We start from the raw sequence: 6,000 nt of genomic DNA on the forward strand, positions 1-6,000 counted from the left end.
CTTGTTGGGACTGTTCGGCTTGCTACAGCAAGCTACTAATTTCTACCACATTAGCTGGATGGATATGAATTTGATGTTTTAAACTTAGTATTATGGGGGTAATTTTATTTTTATCAGACCCTGGGGACTTATATTAAGTGCTATTATATGTGACTTCAAAATAGGAAAAAATCTACAAAATCCCAGCCTTTTCTCCATGGTTTTTGCTGTGCTCTGGTCCCGACTCTTGGACTGGTCCCCACCGCACAGAGTATGTGACCTGACCTCTGCTGGTGAACCTCCTGGTAACGCGAGGCAGCCTGGAAGGGTTCACTCCACCTGCTCTGCAGTGAGGTCATTTGCCTACAAACCCCGTTGTTTCTCCTGTTGGTGCCATAGAGTGGATCTCCAGGTGTAGCAGAACTCCAGGGCTAGCAAAAAATGGAGCTGGTGGGTGTTTTAACTGCTGACTTAATGAACAGAAAAAGATCTGACACTATTTTGACATATGCCTGAAGTGATTCCTTTTTATGCTCATACAGCTTTGAATGTTTTTCCTGTCTTAATTTTATCTCTTTTCCTTTCCCTTTTACTGTTGCTGTGATCATAACGTTTTCTTTCCCCTCTTCCCTCCCCCCTCACCTCCTACACTCTTTAACATCTTCTTGATTTGGGGGGAATGAAGCAGCCTTGTTTCACCCTGTCCCGCTCTGCGCTCAAGCAGGATGCAAGTGGCAATAACAAGCCGGCTGAGATGCAAAGAGCAAACGCTCTCCACCAGAGCGGGCTGACATGTCGGGCAGACCTCTGGCTGCCGGCAGGTGATTGCAAAGTATAAACCCTGCCCATCGTGAAGAACAGAACAGACTCTCTGCTAGCACAGGCGCTGGCAGAAAGCATGTGTGTGCATGGATGGATTCAGGTCTAGCGCAGTTCAGCTGAAGTTTTGTCCTCTGCTTCTCAGTCCAGGTGCTCTAGAGAGGAACTATCTTTGTCTGAAGATATTACCATAAAAAGAGACTCTTACTGCTAGACCGTAATGTAACAACCAACTTCCACGCCCAGACAGAATTCCCACTGATGTCAAAGGTTTTATTTCCACTGAGAAATTAGTAAGCACTGCAGATTTTGGAATATTATCAACATTAAAACAACAGTCTGGACTGTGTTTTCCCTGCTGTTGTCATGTGAAACACTTAGGGGTGACTATAAGTGTAAGTCTCTGTTACTCTTTCATTTTGTTCATTTGATGGCAGAATTGCTGTCTGCTCAGTTAATTAATTTCTCCTGCTGTGCTCCGGTCTTTCACACAACACCAGGGGAAAAAAAAGTCTTCAAGAGTGAGACAATATAACGTGAACCCACAAAAGTTGTTAGAGGGACCCAGGGGAGGTGAGAGGTTCTGAAAGTTGGTTTTATTGTTTAAAAATGGTTTTCCTGTAGAACACAAGTGCGTGTGCCACTGCGGAGTCAGCAGTCAGAGTGGCTGAATGGGAAGGACTTTTGTTGACTCGCTTGGAAACCCATTATGAAATTCTGTGATAATTCCCTGTAAGCGAGTTCATAAGTGATGGGGAAGCTCTTTCTTTCCCATTCAAAGCTGTCAGACCTTTTTACTGCTGAGGTGAGGTTTGTGCTATCTCCTGCAGCTCTGCTCTGGGAGTGCAGCCTGCTCTTTGGACTCCCGTGCCATTCCTGCCACAGTCAGGCCGTGAGCTGTTCCTCAGCGAATAATTAAGTTTTCATTCCCCCATCTTGAGCCAACTGCAAAAGTGTAAATATTGTTACTGCTGTTTTACAGGTGAGGGGAAGACGGGTGGGGAGAAATGTGATTTGCCCAGAGAGCTCAGCCCCGTGGCCGAGCTGTGAACTGAGCAGCTTGCACTGATGGGGTGACCTGGGAGAAGCTAGAGAAAGAAACCCCATCTATTACCGCTGCTCTAGGAGAGGGGGACCCCAAAATGCCACCTGCTTGGCTCTGGGCGGAACACCACCAGCTCTGATTCACATGTCTTTGAGCTGTTGCATGCTGGTGGCAGGAGCGGCTGCGGTCTGCCTCGAGCTGAGGCACACGGGCTGCCTGCGCCTGGAGCCCAGGCTGGTGGGGCTCTCACACTGCTGCTGCCAGGTGTTAGAGCCAAACACTCACCACAGTTCTCACCTTCTTAGCATCTCTCCGTGGCCTGGAACAGTGCTTGGCCCCTTGCTCCTTGGTTGCATAAAGACTATAAAACGGTCCGTGTCATCTGGCGTGTTTCTGCGTGTTGCGACTCCTCGGGAAAGCTCAGTGCTGTGAGCCTACTGTCTTCCAGATGCAACGTCTACCATCCCTACTCCTCCCGGCGGAGCCAGTGCTGTCCCTGGTGGGAGTGTTTGCTACATCAAAGCCCTGGTTTGTGCTGCGAGCGGATGATTTCTCTGGTATATTTACACTTGTAAGGGAAGATTTTTTTTCCCCCTTGTAAATATCACGGCACTTCTGTTGCTTCTGTGCTGGCCCATCTGTGCACCATTTTCACTTGTACTGACTCATGTTCGCAGAGTAGTAAGAACTGTCTCTAAGTGTTTTAATTTCTGCATTATAGTGGACCCATTTTGCTTTTCCAGTTAGCTCCTAGGCAGCTGAGCGCTGGGTTTTCTTTTTCCTTAATGACATTTCTGGACTCCATTGAGTTGGTATAGATTTTAATGAAGCAGTTTACATTTTCCCATTCAGATTTTTTCAAGACTTCCCTTCTTGTGTTTCTGGGGTTTTTCTCTGTAGTGAAATGTGTTTTCTGCCTGTTTTTCTGCATGACCAGAAGTCACTGGGTATATACCCCCCTCTCAAAGTGGGTACAACATCTTTAGTCTGTCATAAGGTTTCAAGTTCAGATATTCCCGAAGGAAAGGTTAGGTTAACGTTGTTCACCCAGATTGTGTTCAGGCCTGTTGAGTTGTGCTCTGCTCTTTTTAATAAGTGACCACGTACTCATTTTCTCCACTTCCCTCTCTTTGGGTAACCAGAGCAGACAGCAGCTGTTTACTGAACAACTCTTGAATATTTTGGCTTGTCTTTGCTGCTCCATGTGCACCAAAGGTCGTCTTGATTTTCTACAGGTCAGACCTTGCTCTGGGAATAGGCTGATCACAGGCTCTTTTTAGTTGCTACTTCCCCGGTGTTCACTGAGATGTAGTGTCCATATCCTCACTCAGCTTGAACGGCCTCCCGGCTCTCTTCTGGCCTGGTACCGCAGAGGCCCTGCAACCAAAGGGCACGTCTGCAAAGAAAGCCCTACCAAACCCAGCAGCCACAGGAGCATCCTTGGACGTGGTCGGATGCTGGACAATGTTACCTCACCCGTGTGTCTGGCACAGTAGGGCGCCGAGCTTGCTCAGCACTCAGAGCAGTCAGAGCGGCTGCCGGATCTCTGCTGCACATGTGTAAACAGCAAATAGATAGATAGATAGATACTTATAAAGTCTGAGGCTGGAAACAGCCAAATTATGATCCTTTTTCCCCCTGTGAGTATGAAAAGACATGTATTTCACAGCAGTCAAGTCTGGCAGTATTTCAGGGTACTGCTTTTAGAAGCAAGGAGATGTGAGAGCGTTTCAGCAAATGACAAAAAGATCCTTTTAACAGGGGCAAAAGAGAGTCTTTTTCCTTAAACGTACTCTGGGAAAAGACTTGAGCCATTTCAGCTGAAATGAAAAAGTTTAGCCTGAGGCCAAAACCAGCCGGAGAAATTTTCAGCCCAAACAATTAATTATGGATGAAGTTATGAGCAACCAAAACTGGAGTTATACAATAGTCAACTGTAATTACAGTGGTGCTTTCACCTCTGCCTATAACATCGGCACATGTGTCAGTGTAAGCTCTTGGATGACTCTCAGGAAGAGCCTTCTTGCAGAGCTGTATATAAACCCCAGCTTGCTGATTTGAGGGGATGGGAGCAAGAGTTTCACATCAGAAATAATCTGCTTCTGAAAGATTAATTAACTGATAACTTTCAGAGCAGTGTCTTGCCTGTGTTCAGTGTTTACCCAGGGTCAGGTTTAGCTGGACTATTATGTTTCTGTTGCACGTGGGAGGAAGGGCATAATGAAGAGGGAGCCTCCTGTGACGGAGAAGAGCTCAGGCATGAGGAAGCTGGGATGGCGGAGATTAATGGGGCTGCATCCCATCTGCAATATCTCCATCTGAGCAAGGCTTTCCTGGGAAACTGAAAGGTAACCTCCCGATGATGGAGGCTGTCTGTTGTCAAAGCGGTTCCTTGCCTAACACAGAGAACACAACAAGACTGCAAGTGTGTCCTGAACAAACAGTTCCTTGTGGAGATGTTCATGCCACACGCAATCACGGGCGAGCTTTTTAGAAGCTTGCACATAGAGGAATATTCTCGCCTCCGTCACTGCTAAATTGAGCTGCATGTGAAATCTCTCAACAGCAGAGGTAGTGCTGACAAACAGTCATCTTCGGTGATGAAAGGAATGCAGGTGAGAGTAAATTTTGTGGGAGGAGATCCTGCTCTGAATTTTTTGTGGAAACCGTAATTATGTGATTCAGCATAGAGAGGTATGAGGCTTTCCAGTGTAAGCTATAAAAAATGCTTAGGGAAGCAACCTACGGATGAGGCTGCTCATTCAGACCTTATCTACTCATGTGGGAGCGTGGAAATCTTAGCACTCCACCTTATCTCTTCTCCTCTGGGAGATCAGTGTTGAGAGAGTTTGACCTCTCGCTTACCGTTTCAAATCAAAGCTACTGTAATAGTGGCTTTGGCCATGCGGTGCCTCAATCACTTAATGAAATAATCTTGTTCCCTGACCTTGAGGGTAGAAATAGGTCTTGCCAAAATACCACTTAAGTGATACCTGGAGGACAGTCATAACTGAGTATAGTTATGGCAGAAACATCCTCTCTTCCGCCAGGCTTTTCCTGCGGGTGCAAGGCTTGGGATGCTCGAGGTAGCAGAAGTTTGTCCTTCCGCTCCAGGGCAGCTCCTATTTTGTATGAAGAGGATCCCTGTTTCTGTGCTCGTTCCCGGGCTTTTGCAGTTCCCTGCAGATTTAAATGAACTTTAAATCAACGTTGATTCGAAGCATTCAGCGCAAGGAGATACCAGATTTGGAATGGATGTTCCCCAAAAGCAAGGGCACCTCAGTGCTAGCACAGGAGTACCCATACAAAGAGCTCTCAGCCAGAGCGGGCCCAGAATCTGTTTTGCTTTCTCGCACTTGGAGCTGGTATATTTTAAAGGATATCAAGCGGCAAATGTGGCAAAGGGGGAAAATTGTTACAGACTGTATTTGGCAGAAAACCAGCAAAGATAAAATACCATACGTTCTGTGCAATGAGCTCCTACATAAATGATTCATTCACTAGAACACAGCTGGGGTCAACACCTTCTATCTGAATAGCCCAAAGTCATGCAAATATTTTTATGTGGATTTTCTCTCTAAAAAAAAGACAATATATTCTATTCCAATAAAAAGCTCTTTATCTGTGTAACTTTTAAGAATCAAAATCCCACAAGAAAAGTGTCACTGCGTTATACACATATATACAGCAGCTGAATAGCTAGAAAATGACAAGATATGCCCTAGAGATGCAAACTCTGAGAAGATTGCTTGTTTTCCTCTGTATTGCCAGCCAAGTCTGTTCTACAAATTGTGTGTGGTGGAGATCACACTATTTCAAAATATCAAATTGCTAATTAAAGAAACTACTCAAGGAAACTTTCCAGTAGAACAATATATGCAGTGGGATAATAGTAGTCACTATTTCTTTAATGAGTTTCTTTCCTAACCAGAATTTCTTACAATACATTCAGTGCAGCCATTCAGTTAGATTATTATGAATCACATGTGTATTATTTCTGATTCGGTATTAACATAAAAACTTCTGATGAACCATAGTATTACAAAAACAGGTCTGGTGTATAGAATGGCAATATCATTCCTGCAGATAAAAGCCTGGAAATGAAGGTCCTTATGCAGCAATACAATTTAATGTGTTAGTTTCTAGGCTTAATTTGC

Source organism: Athene noctua, chromosome 11 (assembly GCF_965140245.1).
Source record: "Athene noctua chromosome 11, bAthNoc1.hap1.1, whole genome shotgun sequence".
Lineage (NCBI taxonomy): Eukaryota > Metazoa > Chordata > Aves > Strigiformes > Strigidae > Athene > Athene noctua.